Here is a 14486-nt window from a genome sequence, read left to right as displayed (position 1 = left end):
CTGACACAGCCACGAGGGCCAGCTTTATATATAGAAGCTAGCATTTTGCAAGTATGGGTTGTGCTCCTGGCTGACACTGGGAACGGTTGTCGTTATTAATGTATTTTTAGATGCATTTTTGCAGCGTGTCTTTCCGAAACTGACACCAGCATATGGCTGGCAGACAATCTGCATAAGAATAGTTCACTGCACTGCCTTTACAGCATGCAGCGTCCGGGCAGAAAATGATATTATTTATAGACTTCAGCTCTCTCTTGAACATTCCAAACGTTTGCAAAGCTTTAAAATGATAAATTTTGTAAAAATGCAAACTGGCGGGAGGAAACAGTAGCAAAGTATTGTGGTGGAGATGAATAGGCTGTCACACGAGTTCTTGATTCATCTACTCGGAAGCAGCCGTTTCAGTGGGACTTACAGGTTTATATATTTATTATTAATTTGCAAAGATCACAGTAGAGAGCAGTCGGCCAAATTACCTTTACGCAAAAGGATCTTGAATTGAAATAAATGGAACATATCCTCAGGGTTCCATAAATATGTCTATATTTATTAGTAAGAAAAAAAGTGGGTGTACTTTTTCTCCCTCTGACAAGAAGGGTCCACTCCACCACTTTTGCATTAAGGCTAATCTACTTTATAATGCATGGGTAGGCAAACTAAGGCCCGGGGGGGCTGGATCCGGCCCAATCGCCTTCTAAATCCAGCCCACGGATGGCCCAGGAATCAGCATGTTTTCACATGAGTAGAATGTGTGCTTTTATTTAAAATGCATCTCTGGATTATCTGTGGGGCATAGGAATCCATTCATTACCTCCCCTCCAAAAAAATAGTCCGGCCCCCAACAAGATCTGAGGGACAGTGGGCTGGCCTCCTGCTGAAAATGTTTGTTGACCCGTGTTAGAATGTATAGTCCATTACAAAGCACGCATATCCCTTTTCCAGGGTTCGAAATCCGCCACGCACAAGCGCCTAGGACTTGCCGATCGCATGGTCGGCGGTTCGAATCCCCACGGCGGGGTGCGCTCCCGTTGCTCGGTCCCAGCGCCTGCCAACCTAGCAGTTTGAAAGCACCCCCGGGTGCAAGTAGATAAATAGGGACCGCTTACCAGCGGGAAGGTAAACGGTGTTCCGTGTGCTGCGCTGGCTTGCCAGATGCAGCTTGTCACGCTGGCCACGTGACCCGGAAGTGTCTGCGGACAGCGCTGGCTCCCGGCCTCTAGAGTGAGATGAGCGCACAACCCTAGAGTCTGGCAAGACTGGCCCGTACAGGCAGGGGTACCTTTGCCTTTATTGTGTATCTGAAGAAGTGTGCATGCACAAGAAAGCTCATACCAATAACAAACTTAGTTGGTCTCTGAGGTGCTACTGGAAGGAATTTCTTTATTCCCTGGGCGAGAGCATTCTACAGACGGACAAGGCACACGAAGGAGGGTCTCAGAAGATGATCTCAGGGACCGGGTAGGTTCATATGGGAAGAGAGGGTCCTTAAAGTATTGATGAATTGCGTCTAGCTTATATATCTGAGTTTCTAACACCGCCCTTTTCTAATACAGTAGTGTGCGGCTGGACTCTTGAAATGCTCCAACCCACTTGGAAGCAGAACGGGGGGTTGGGAAACTATGTTGGCAGCCAGGCAATCATTTCACATCCTGGATCTAGTGTCATTTGAGGGGCGGGCAATGGCAGTAGAAAAGTTGGGGAATATTCAGAGAAAATTATTTGAAAGCGGCCTTCTGGAGGAGGGGCAAGAAGAAAAACCTCAGAAATTCTCAGCAGGAATTCCTGAAGGTTTGTGAGTACATCTTTTACAAGATTAAGTAGCACACCTTTAGGAAAATAGGAGTGGCACAGATGCAAACCACACATATTAGGGGGGGGGGTGATGACAACGACGACATCATTTGTATTTTCTATCTGCACCCCCAGGTTTCTGACCACATATACAGGCCCAGCTCTTTTTGCCAAATCACTTATATTTATTTACACACACACACATTTCATTAAAAAATATTGAAGTGGCGTGCAACAAAACACACACAATAAAATCCACGTAAAAACCAAGATCACAGATCACCCACAAAAAGTGTGTGTGTTTTTTTACCCTTCAAACCCCCATCATCCATACTGAGCAGATCTGAGTGGAGTTGGGAGTCCAAATCGTCTGGAGCAGACTTTGTCGACCTTGGGTCCCCCCAAGAGGTTGTTGGACTACATCTCCCATCATTCCTAGCTGGCGTGGCCAGGGATGCTGGGAGTTGTAGTCCAACAACGTAAGTTGAGCACGCCATTCATAGAATCATAGAATCATAGAGTTGGAAGAGACCACAAGGGCCATCGAGTCCAACCCCCTGCCAAGCAGGAAACACCATCAGAGCACTCCTGATATATGGTTGTCAAGCCTCTGCTTAAAGACCTCCAAAGAAGGAGACTCCACCACACTCCTTGGCAGCAATTTCCACTGTCGAACAGCTCTTACTGTCAGGAAGTTCTTCCTAATGTTTAGGTGGAATCTTCTTTCTTGTAGTTTGGAACCATTGCTCCGTGTCCGCTTCTCTGGAGCAGCAGAAAACAACCTTTCTCCCTCCTCTATGTGACATCCTTTTATATATTTGAACATGGCTATCATATCATTGACCCTCTACACTGGGGTTTAGCCGATGTTCATGCTAAAGAAACCTGGGAAGAAGCACAGAGCATTTGCGTGATTCTCCTGTCCACAAGGGGGACGCGGGTGGCGCTGTGGGTAAAAAGCCTCAGCGCCTAGGGCTTGCCGATCGAAAGGTCGGCGGTTCGAATCCCCGCGGCGGGGTGCGCTCCCGTTGCTCGGTCCCAGCGCCTGCCAACCAAGCAGTTCAAAAGCACCTCCGGGTGCAAGTAGATAAATAGGGACCACTTACTAGCGGGAAGGTAAACGGCGTTTCCGTGTGCAGCTCTGGCTCGCCAGAGCAGCGATGTCACGCTGGCCACGTGACCCGGAAGTGTCTCCGGACAGCGCTGGCCCCTGGCCTCTTAAGTGAGATGGGCGCACAACCCCAGAGTCTGTCAAGACTGGCCCGTACGGGCAGGGGTACCTTTACCTTTACCTTTTTACCTGTCTGCAAGTAGAAGGTGAATATTAAGCACGGGGATCAAAACAGCACAATAAATGCAGACAAGGGATTCCTAGAAAGCTGGCATCTCTGCCCCTCAGCAACAGCCAGCAGTGGAGCATCAGAAAAGTTAGTACGGGCAGGAATTAAAGACAACTGCTCACTGTTCGGGCCAATTAGTTCAACACAATTGGTTAACATAATATGTTTTTTGTCTTTCACAGAGATTTCCTCTGTTACACAAAGTGTCATTCTTTATTACAAGCCAGTGGAATAATTGTGTAACATTGTGCCAAATTAACATTTTGGCATGCTTTTTTAGTCAGAACGAATTTTTATCATAACGGTACTCAGATATCATTTTAGGCATTTGAAATTTGAGTGATTTTTTATTTTTTTTGTGGGGGGTGGACTGCATTATATTAAGAACAACCAACATCTGAAGTTAGTGTTAACCTATGACTGGTCAGAAAAATGCATGTTATCAAGACAGACAACAGTCGTGTATTTAAAGTATTGTTAGAAAGACATGAAAGAGATGTGCTAGGGCTGCAATCCTTTAAAGACTTACTTGGGAGTAAGCTGTGCACTGAATTCAATGGGACTTCTTTCTGAGTAGAAGTGGACAGAACTGCACTGTTAACACTCATTACAAAAACATCCACACACAGACACTAGTTATCTGCCCCGAAACAATCTGCACTTTAAACAGTGGATGGTTTTAAAAATGATTTATTCTGATACCAATGTTAGGGCTGTGCCAGATCTTCGAATGGTTTCTTTTTTGACCATTTGAAGACAGCGGGACGCAGAGCAAAGTCAAAGGAGGTGGAATGTGAAACGAAATTATTTTTCAAATAAAGCAAATAGGTGGCATCAAGCAATACTGATATTCCTACTGAATCCTGCAGTAGTTAATAAAATCATACACAAGCCCCCACTTTGCAGGAACAGTGCAAGGGCAAGATTTAGAGGGGAGAGCAAGTTATGGCTGAGTTCTAGGTTAGGCTTTCAGAGAAAAATATTCTCTCTTTTTTGAAACGAAATGTTGAGCATGCATGTTTCCATCGGGTTCCCATACTCCATCATTAAACTAGCGGAAGGGAAGTTTGCCAGTGAGGAATCAATCCTGAAATAATTATGCAAGGTGCGTTTAATTGCTGCAAAATATGCTGATCCCACCGAAAGGAAACCCACGAGACTTGAAAGCCCGTCTTGTCGATCTCACTGGAGAGCCAAGGAATTTCAGCTCTGTAGGGAAGAAGACAACAGCTGATATTCCACAATTTCTTTTTAATTAATTCAACACACTTCAAGGAAGTAAGGTTTTTAGCTCTTCTTCTTCACATGGAAGGAAAGAATCTGTCTGAAGGTGCAGAAGGCTTTTAAAATAATACCAAGTACATCTCTGGCTGCAGGAAAGTTTCAAACTTGAAGGCAAGTCAGCTAAATCCAGCCTGGTAGTTAAGATCACTGAAATGTTTTCCCAAAGAAACTTTTCCAAGAGTGCATTTAAGAAAAAATATAAATGAATAGCAAAAGAAATTACCACCTTTGCTTTAAACACACACACACATCACTATATTTGTTTTTCTCTCCTGGTGTAGAGTTCCATATCTTGCCACTGAATTCAGCCCCACTGCCAATGCCCTGGCTATCTACCAGCTCCCTGTGGTCCAATCTCACCACATTTGCACCATGTGCCACCTAAGCAGAGTTTTCTGCATCTGGCCAGTGGCCTGTCTATTGCAGCATCCTCTTCTCACAGTGGCCAACCAGATGCCATTTGGAAATCTTCATGCAGTACCTGAACGCAACAGTACTTCCCCACAACCACAACCACCTTGTGTGATTCCCAGCAAATTATATTCATAGCCATACTGTCTCCAACCGTGGAGGAGGAACAGGGGCATCAAGCAAATTTCAGAGAGTCTCCTTGTGTTGTGGTTTCTTTTCCTCACATGCCTTTTCTTCGCATCCATCATCGATTCTGCTGCTGCTGTTAACAATCAGCGCAGAAGGCTCCAATTACTTAATCCTGGGGCCTGTCTCCTATGGCACCATTCTAGGCATTTGGGGTTTGCTTCCCTTAGACATCTGGCTGGTTGCCGTGAGAACAGGATGCTGAACTAAATTGGCCGCTGAACTAAATGAGCAGCTCTTTTTATGTTCTTAAAAAAGTTTGATGTTGGGTTTAAAGCCACACAAGTTGGAGGCCATCACTGCTTACTGGGGCAGCGAGTTCCACAGCTTAACCACGTGCCTCGTGAAGAACTACCGTATTTTTCGCTCTATAGGACGCACCCGACCATAGGACGCACCTAGTTTTAGAGGGGGAGAACAAGAAAAAAAAATTCTCCCCCTCTCTGCTCAGCACCCCTTCAGCAAAGCGGCAGGAGAAACAGAGCCCCTTCCATTTCTCTTCCTGCTTCGCTGAAGGGGCACTGCGCAGAGAGGGAAAGCTGCGCAGCGTCTCTCCAGTGAAGTGAAGCCTCCGGAGCGTGGCGGAAGCTCCCGCCACGCTCCGGAGTCTTCGCGTTGCTTTCGCTGAAGCCATGGAGCCTGCATTCACTCCGTAAGACACACACATTTCCCCTTAATTTTTGGAGGGGGAAAAGTGCATCTTATAGAGCGAAAAATACGGTGTTTTCTTTTCCGTTCCCTAAATTCTCCAATATTCAGGTTCACGGGATGTACACGAGTTCTAATGTTATGAGGCGGGACTGAGGGGGGCATTGGCGTTTATCCACTTTTCCCATGCCTTGCATTATTTTATAAATTTTGGTCACGTTGCCTCGTACTAGCCTTTTCTTTACACTAAAATGTCCCAACACAAGGGAAATCTTGAAATGGGTTACGCAGTCCCTGTTAGTGCCTTCCAGACAGACAGCAGTGCTAGACTGCTTCTGCAAAAACAAAGTCTTGTACCACCTTAACAGACTAATCAACTTTATTGCAGCACAAGCTTTTGGGGGACTCTGATCCATGAAAGCTTGTGCCACGATAAATGTGCTAATTTTTAAGGTGTTACAAGACTCTGTTGTTTTTGCTATATAAAGTGTCCACAAAGCAGACCTGTGGGAAATTAAATTCATGAGTCTGTCTCCTGGTTAACACAGCATTTTATTTTTTTAAAAAAAACGAACACTCGGCTCACTGCCACCATTGATAACAGTTTCTTTCAGGACCGTGTTCCCCCTATCACATTAGAAGGTAAAAGAAATATATGTTTTTTCCTCAGGTTAAAAACTTCACTGAACAATGTTAAAATGCGCAAGATTACTACTTTGGCATATATTCTCCAGTTGTTATATTAATTGCTGACTCTAGTCCTGGCCTTAACACATTAAATCGTTAGCTAAATTTCTGCGCAAGTTATTTGTCCTTGTCAGTACTGAAACACTCAGAAGCTCTTCCAAACAACCTGCAGAATAGTAAAGATGATAAAAGGGAAGGACAATTAAGAGTCATGATACCTGCTTTGGCCAAGTCAACTTGTTGACATCTACTAGGGAACCAGATATACTGAAGCAACTTGCCCCAATATTGTTCAAACCACCAGTAATATTTGTAGTGTTGTAAATAGAGACAGCTGGTCCTTAAAACTGGAAGAATAGTGTATGCAAATTGGATGTAAACAGTGAGGGGGGAGAGGAATGATGGATAGCCTGGGAGAGTGAAGGAAGAAAAGAGACTCTTCTAGCTCTAGGCAGAATGCTTGAGCAACAGCTTATGCATAAAACCCTCCCAGACTACTTTGTGTGTCCCATTCTAAATACAGCAACAGAAGCAGCCTAGAAGCTCACTCCAAATACACATTCAAGCTCCAAGAAGCACTGTAAGAATGAACTATGCTGCATTATTTGAGAGGATATGGTTTGTGGTGCAAAATCTTGCTTTTTTGCCTTTTAAGCACCTCAGAAGCAAACAGCAGTAAAAGCGTCCCTCTTGCAAAAAGCAATAAATTTTCTCAAAACAAGACCCAGTCAAAAATCCCAGACAGCATCAGATTCTCCGCTTGGGCCTTTTAACAGATATGGAGAAGGACAACTCCCTCTGCAACCCTGGAGCCGCTTTTACAAATGGGCATCTCCTCAAGAGGTGAGAAGATTCTTGGCCGTCACACCCACCCCTGAGGCTGGCCTGCAGCCCAAACTGGACGCCAGAAAGTTTCACTAGGCAGTTGGCAAACGGAGAGTAAGGAGCAATGAATCAAGACACAAAAAGGCACATACATTCCCTGCACCCTTTTTGCTGCTCTGCCCCATGTGAAAAGATGGAGGATGGGACATTTCTGCTCTTTGGTGCAAGAGGATGGGGAAGAGGAGAAAGGAGCTTGCAAAACCAATGGCTACAGGAGCAGAGAATAAGTCGCTTCCGAGTTCCTCCTCCAGCCCAAGATGCTGGAGCAGCAACACAGAGGGGCGTTGAGAGAAGCCAGCCGAAGCCAGGCTGTAAACAGAGAGCGTGAGAATATGGGATCCAGGAAGAAAACAGATCACAGAGCGTTGCTCTAATCAAAACAGACTGAGGAGGTATCTACTAACACCAGCTTAGCTGACTAAAGATGCGTTCTCATGTGGAGAACTGTGGAGTCCCAGAGCTTTTCAGCCATGAAATCAGCCGGCTTACTGCTTTTGTGTCCCTCTCATGTGGCTCTTTCCTAGCCTTGAAGTCCAAATTGCACCCATATCTGCAATCATGGACAAAACGTGGTCTAAAAATGAGCACCAGAAGATATTCAAGAGCTCCCAATTCATCAGGATGCCTTTATAGCGCATCCAGATTGGTTCAATCTGCTTAATGGTTTCCTATTTCTGAGGCTGAAGAAATCAAGAAATTATTATATCGAGTTTGGCTGTTCGCTAAATAGGCATCATACAGCAGCCTCTGAAAGCGTCAAAAGTTCCTGGGCAAACTTATCCCACAACTGCAAAGATAACAGAACCTTTATGGTTGCTGTTGTTGTGGTGTAGTAACAATTACACCATAATTGAGAGCCTCCGGGACGCGGGTGGCTCTGTGGGTTAAACCACAGAGCCTAGGACTTGCCGATCAGGTGGTTGGAGGTTCGAATCTCTGTGACGGGGCAAGCTCCCGTTGCTTGGTCCCGGCTCCTGCCAACCTAGCAGTTCGAAAGCACATCAAAGTGCAAGTAGATAAATAGGTACCATTCCAGCGGGAAGGTAAACGGCGTTTCCGTGCGCTGCTCTGGTTCGCCAGAAGCGGCTTAGTCATGCTGGCCACATGACCCGGAAGCTGTACGCCGGCTCCCTTGGCCAATAAAGCGAGATGAGCGCCACAACCCCAGAGTCGGCCATGACTGGACCTAATGGTCAGGGGTCCCTTTACCTTTACCTATAGAGCCTCCATCAGGCAAAGCCTGTTTCCACCTGCCTTGCCCCACCCTCTAGTCTCTGCTTCTCAATTTGTATTGCATTATTTTATGTACTGTGGTTTGCAGTTGTTTTATTGATAATAGTTTAGAAATTATTTATTGTAACCGTCGAGTGGATTTCTGTTTAACTTTTATATGTTATTGTTGTTTAATACTATTCTAATGATTGTTGAATGTTACTTTTTGATGTAGGTTGCCTATTTTAAAGTTATGTTTTATCATCACGTTTTTATATTGCATTAGATTGTTATAAGATGTACATTTTTTGTTTCTTCAGCTTGTAAACCGCCTTGAGTATTGTAAGCTAGAAAGACGGTATACAAATTAAAAATGATGAAATGATGGTATTTCAAAAATAGAAATCAGAGGGCAGGAATAAGCTGCTTTCACAATGACAAAAGTTCCTATGCCAGTGATCTGGTGCAGGGATGAGAGCAATTGAACTTATTCATAAATGAAGGGGGAGTTATAGACCAAATTACTGAGGTTTGTTTCATACTGGGTGAACAGGCCACATGCGGCAAATTACATTTGAAGGGTACAGTGATGCATGCTGGGCCAAAACCTCCTAATTTCATATATGCACACTCATAGAATCATAGAATTCGAGGGCTGGAAGGGACTCCCGGGAGTCATTTAGTCCAACCCCCTGGAATTCAGGAACCTCTACACGGATGGGGTCTGATTAGGCTGCCTCCCATTTTCAGTGTTTTTCTCTCTGCCCTGCCCTGCCCTCCCCCACCCCCCCGCCGAAGAAATACTGTGGGTGTCCATGCTGCCACAAAATTTACATCCAAAGAATATTTTGACAGCTCAAATCCAGTAGCAAGGCAACATTTTTTAAAATAATAATAAAAAATCCAACATAATTTCAGTGTTAGGAATCATTACAAAAGCAACTGACAATAATAATAAAAAAAAGCCAGAATTGTGATTCTGTCCTATTGGTGACATTGCATTTGTAATATTCCATCTCAAAGTACATATTTGGGGAGGGGGCAATCAAAGAGAGAGTTAGAACATCTTCCCTGCAAATGCAGGATAAAACATTTGGGTTGTTTTAGTCAAGGGTTGGGGGAAGCAACTAAAGGAGAAGTATGATAAAAGGTATATAGAATTATGAATGACAAAAGAGTGGGTGGATATTTTTCTCCCTCTCTTGCTGTAATACTTGTAAGCAGATTAGACGCACGGGAAGGATTTCACATAAGGACAAACTTAGGGAAATCAGTATCACAAAAGGTGGTGAGAATGACCACCTTAGATGGCCTTCAAAACAGGATGGGCCAGATTAACTGAGGTTAGATCTAGCCAAGGCTATGAGATCCAATAGCCAATGGGAAAAGGGCAGAGCCAATGGTCTGACCAGAAGGTAGCTTTCATCAACCTAGTGCTGTCCAGCCTCAGGCAGCAGGTTGGTGAAGGATGTTATAAGGCATCTTCTCCAGTTGCTTCATAGAATCCTAAAATTGTAGTGTTGGAAGGAATCCCAAGGGTCTATAATCCTTCCTGCAGCCATCCCAGGGTGGGTTCGAACCAGCAACCTTCTGGTTAATAGCCATAGGCACTGACCGATTGCGGCACAAGTGGGCATCTGTTTATGTGGTTCCTGGGAGGAGCTGGCTGGACGCTGCTGGCAACAGGATACTGGATTAAATGCCTGTCCTGATACAGCCAAGCTCTTAAATTATAACCCAGCGACACACACACAAACAGGCTGGCTGTTATGCATACAGGTCTTTAGTCCTATTTACCAGCCACTTTGCAGAGCGTCAATACAATATTGACTTGTGTGCATTACATAATTCTTTTAATATTTGCCCAGAGTATAAGAGCAGGCTCAGATCATGTTGCAGTCCAAAAAGGGGAAATAAATCAAAGGATGGAAGAAGAACCTGAAAACATGGTTTGACGCAATAGAAAACAGAAAAAAAATCAAGCTGAACGAATTAGAAGTGTTGTGAAATACAGTTTTCGGGGAGCAGGATGGAGGTGGATAAATGAAATATTGCTCCTTTAACAGCGTGGTTCCCTTCTTCGTGACTCGTTGCCGGACAGACCCATGCCTGCCCCACTGCGCTGCTAGAATTTCATGTGACTTGTTCCTTCCGCACCTCGCTAATTCCATTCAAAGGGAAACAGTGGGGCGCTCAGCACAGCAGGAAGAGAACCAGAGGCTGCATTCGTTACTGCAATTAGCGAGGAGGCGAGAAGCAAGTTTTCTGCAGTGATGACACCCTAGCAGAGCTCCGCAGCAAGGTCTACGTTCTCCTCAAAACTCCTGCCGGGCTGGTTCTCTCAAACAAGTCAACTATGGCCCCTCCGTGCCACATTCTGCAACCGGCTATGGCGGACCACCTTTTTATACCAGATATTCGGGGCTCTTCCAACAGTGCTTTTGCAGCATGGACAGCCCTCCAGGTCAATTGCCACCTCTGCCACACACCACTCTAGTAGCACAGGCAGAAGATATTCGCCAATGGGATCCTCCTACTTTTGCCACAGAGTGCCAGGCCTACCCCTTCCAGACCCCACATCTCAGTAGAAAGGAAGCCGATTCCAAATGGCAGAGTTGGGAGTATCAAGTGTGTGTGTGTGTGTGTTTTGGGGGTGCCGTTGCTCATCTCACACCTCAAGCCACTGTGCATTTGTGTCTCTCTCTCCCTCAAGGACCAACTTGGAGCAAGGGGAGAGGAATGCAATTCCAGTTCCCTCTCTCCCAAGGAAATGAACTCCATTAGAATCTTGTTCCCACCAGGCATGATGGGATATGTAGTCCTGCATGCTCTCCTCAGTGGGACTGCGGTGCTCGGCTGAGGAGCATCTTGTCTTTGCTGCATCCCATTTCACAGGTAAGTTTGGAGGACCTTTGGGGGGGGGCGAATGTGGTAATGGGCGATTTTAAGAGCCCACAAATGTTTTTTGCATTCAATAATTTGAATACTGTAGCAGTTTGTAAGAAAAGCAGATCAGACTGCCAAAAACTCCCTTATTAGATACGGAGTTAAGCAGCATAGAAGTACTTTTTTCCACCCTGCAAAGAACCTCTAATTTCAGTCTTCTTAGCTTCCTATTCTCTTTTCCTCAATTTATAAAAGCTGAAGGAATGCTCACGAAGGGTTACTTCTCCTTCCCACCCCCCACCCCAGCTTTCTGAAGGGTAATGACCTTTCTCTTTAAAATCACATGGTAAAAAAACAACAACAGAAGCTCACAAATAAGCTTTAAGGAAGGAAGGACGGATGAATGAAAGAACAGAACAGTCAGCTCAGATAGGCACTGTAAAAACAAAAGATTTTGGTCAGCGTCAGAAAAATTGTGCAATAGCATGGTAACTGGAGGAAAACGAAACTCTTACGCAGGAACTTTTACCAGAGCTGAAGTTGCTTCCAGATGACTTGCTTATTGACCAGTCATCCCAATTTGTTTGCACAAACTTTGTGCGAAGTTTATATTGTGTTGCTTATTTGCTGAGCATACATTCAGCACAATTTGTTGACAACATTACAAAGCCGTCTCAAGCAATTGTTATCCCGTGCTTTCAGGTGCGATTTCTCATTACTTTCCTTACTTCAAATAGTCTTGTGTTTTCCTCTTTTTTAATAAGCAGATTTGTTTCACAACCTGAGTTTGCGGAGATGTTACTGAATCCTATCTGTAAAATAGGATGAGACCCTTCTGCCACAGACAGAAAATAAACCTACATCCTATGTAACCTCACAGTGACTGTGCGTAATTAAGAGAGGCTATCATTTACGAAGACTATCAGAGGTGACGAGGGAATAATTTATTCCCCTAGAACACCTAGAATCTATAATTATAAAGAACACCTAAAGCTTTCTTTCAGCATTACCTTGAATATACCCAAGAGCAGGCCTTGCAAATCTTCCTCTGCACACACAAACTCAAGTTTCTCTCTTGGCTCTCCCACCCAGGGTTGCCTATGATGACACTGTCAGGGGCCAATGCACACTTTCCTGCATGCTGTAAAAAGCCTCACCTGCTAACCTCAGCAGCGATAGCTACTTGTGGCCATCCAGATGCTGTTTGCGACTACCACCAGCCCTCAGCCAGCATGGCCAATAGTCAAAGGTGGTGGAAATTTTAGTCCAACATCTGGAGGGCTGAAATTAGCCACCCCTGTTCTTATAGACCAAGCAAAGTCACAGGAACAGGCAAATCCGATTTCCTGGTTAGTTGTCACCCAACTGCATCCAGAACCAGATCCCGTGTTAAGTAACTGTTGTCAATAACCCAGATTTCAGAGCTTTGAATGCCAGCTAACATTATACAGACTATTTTCCAAAGACGCCCAGAAGCTAAGCTGAAAAGCCAATTCACAGTTTATTTTTTTAAAAAAGATTTTTATTAAAGTTTCAAAAATTATATAAAAACAAAACAAAACAATAATACAGACAAAAATAAAAACAAGTATACTTTCAATCCCTTATTTTCTTATAACTTACTTCCCCGACTTCCTCATACCTCCCATTTCTGTATTCCAATTTCTAATTTATTAATTCAGCAAATCCTTTCGCCAATTCACAGTTTAGAAGCAACTGCAATGGTGCCGTGATTTTCAACAACTTCTCTCTCATTTGCACCTCTTAAGGTTATTATTCCGAACCACATTAACTGCTGCTTAAACTATCAGACTCATCCCCTTTGGTTCTGTTACCCATGTGTCTCCCTTGGGCTCTTTTTTTTTTCTCCCCTAGCAGGGTTGCATAACTTATACAAACAGATCCATTTCCTGTCTGCTGCGCCAAGCAATTTAGAAGACCTTGATGATCCTGCTGAGATCACTTTGGGAGGGGAAAACATGAAACCAAAAAAAGAGGAAAGAAACTTGGCTGTCAGGAGGCCGTGCACTTCAAAGTGCATTTTAAACAAAAATAGGAAATCAGGTTTACCAGACCTTATTTTTTTTTCTCCTTTCAAGGCTACATTTCCAGAAAAGTGCACTGCCTTATCAGGAAGAACTGGGCCATTTGCTGTGTCTCTTAGCTTACGGAATCGGTTTGAAGTGAGTCACAAGAAGCATTCTCAGGCTTACTTAACAAGCACAAACAATGTATTGGAGAAGAAGTCATGAACTGCTGGTTATCACAGTTAGCATTAATAAACAGGTCAAGTCAGCAAAAAGCGAAGCCTGCTAAAAAAGTTTGTGGCATAGCACATAAGATACCAACTTCATGCTCAACTATATCCAAGCAAGCCAGTAAGTTATGCCAACAGCTTTGCATGTTGAGGTCCCCAAGCCAACCCCCATTTTATGGGCAGGAGATGGAGCTGGGTGCCAGACCCTCACCTCTCCCCAAATGCTCCCAGGGGCTCTTGCGTGGCCCTAGCCCCCTTGACGGGGGTGCGGACAAAAGCATGGTGAGCCCCTGGGTTCCTTTAACGGAATACCCTTGCTGCAGCAGCATTGGAGGGGCAGGCACAGCCAATCCATGTCTCTCCACCAACCAATTCACTAAAACCAATGCCTAACCTCAACCTTACAGGTTGTGACGGTTTGCTACGTGGTAGGCAAAAAACCAAATAGCACCAGCCAAGCAGCCAAATGTGCAAAATTCCCACCAGGCCCTTGCCTCAAAAGCAGAAGACCCCAGGACAGGCATAGCAAGGTCAAACACAAAAGCCCTAAAATTAGGGAGGGTGGGTGGGTGATCCAATGCATGCAGCGAAAATAGGAAGCTCAACGCTGTGCGCAGAGAATATATAACCTAAGGCTGTTAATCAATAATTGGCAACATCAAACTCTCCCCAACAACAAGAGGAGCCCGGTCACAATGGTGGACATCCAAACTAACCCGCCCGGCAACAGTGAGGTATCTTGTTAATCCCACTGCAACCCGTGCTCTTCATGAATACCTTCTTTTTACTGCAAAAGAAATAAGAGCCCATTTATTGTTGCCCATTTAACAACTCTGAGGCACAATTTGCGCGCATGATGTATCGCTGTCATACAAGACAATAAATTTGCATGCGTGGTT

At 44.6% G+C, this 14486-nt stretch overlaps 1 protein-coding gene and 1 long non-coding RNA gene across 2 annotated transcripts in view; one reads left to right on the top strand and one right to left on the bottom strand.

Annotated features, from left to right (window-relative positions):
• Positions 1-14486, bottom strand: part of FNDC3B (fibronectin type III domain containing 3B) — a 274382-nt gene that overhangs the window by 239096 nt on the left and 20800 nt on the right. The window lies entirely within an intron of this gene.
• On the top strand, positions 10073-13749 carry LOC310845180. Its single transcript, XR_014564550.1, has 3 exons — positions 10073-10908; positions 11158-11339; positions 13430-13749. It is a non-coding gene; the product is annotated as an uncharacterized lncRNA (long non-coding RNA).

Source organism: Podarcis gaigeae, assembly GCF_964106915.1.
Source record: "Podarcis gaigeae genome assembly, chromosome: 5".
NCBI classification, from domain to species: domain Eukaryota; kingdom Metazoa; phylum Chordata; class Lepidosauria; order Squamata; family Lacertidae; genus Podarcis; species Podarcis gaigeae.
The sequence above is the reverse complement of the archived record's forward strand: the minus strand, read 5'-3'. Positions and strand labels throughout refer to the sequence as shown.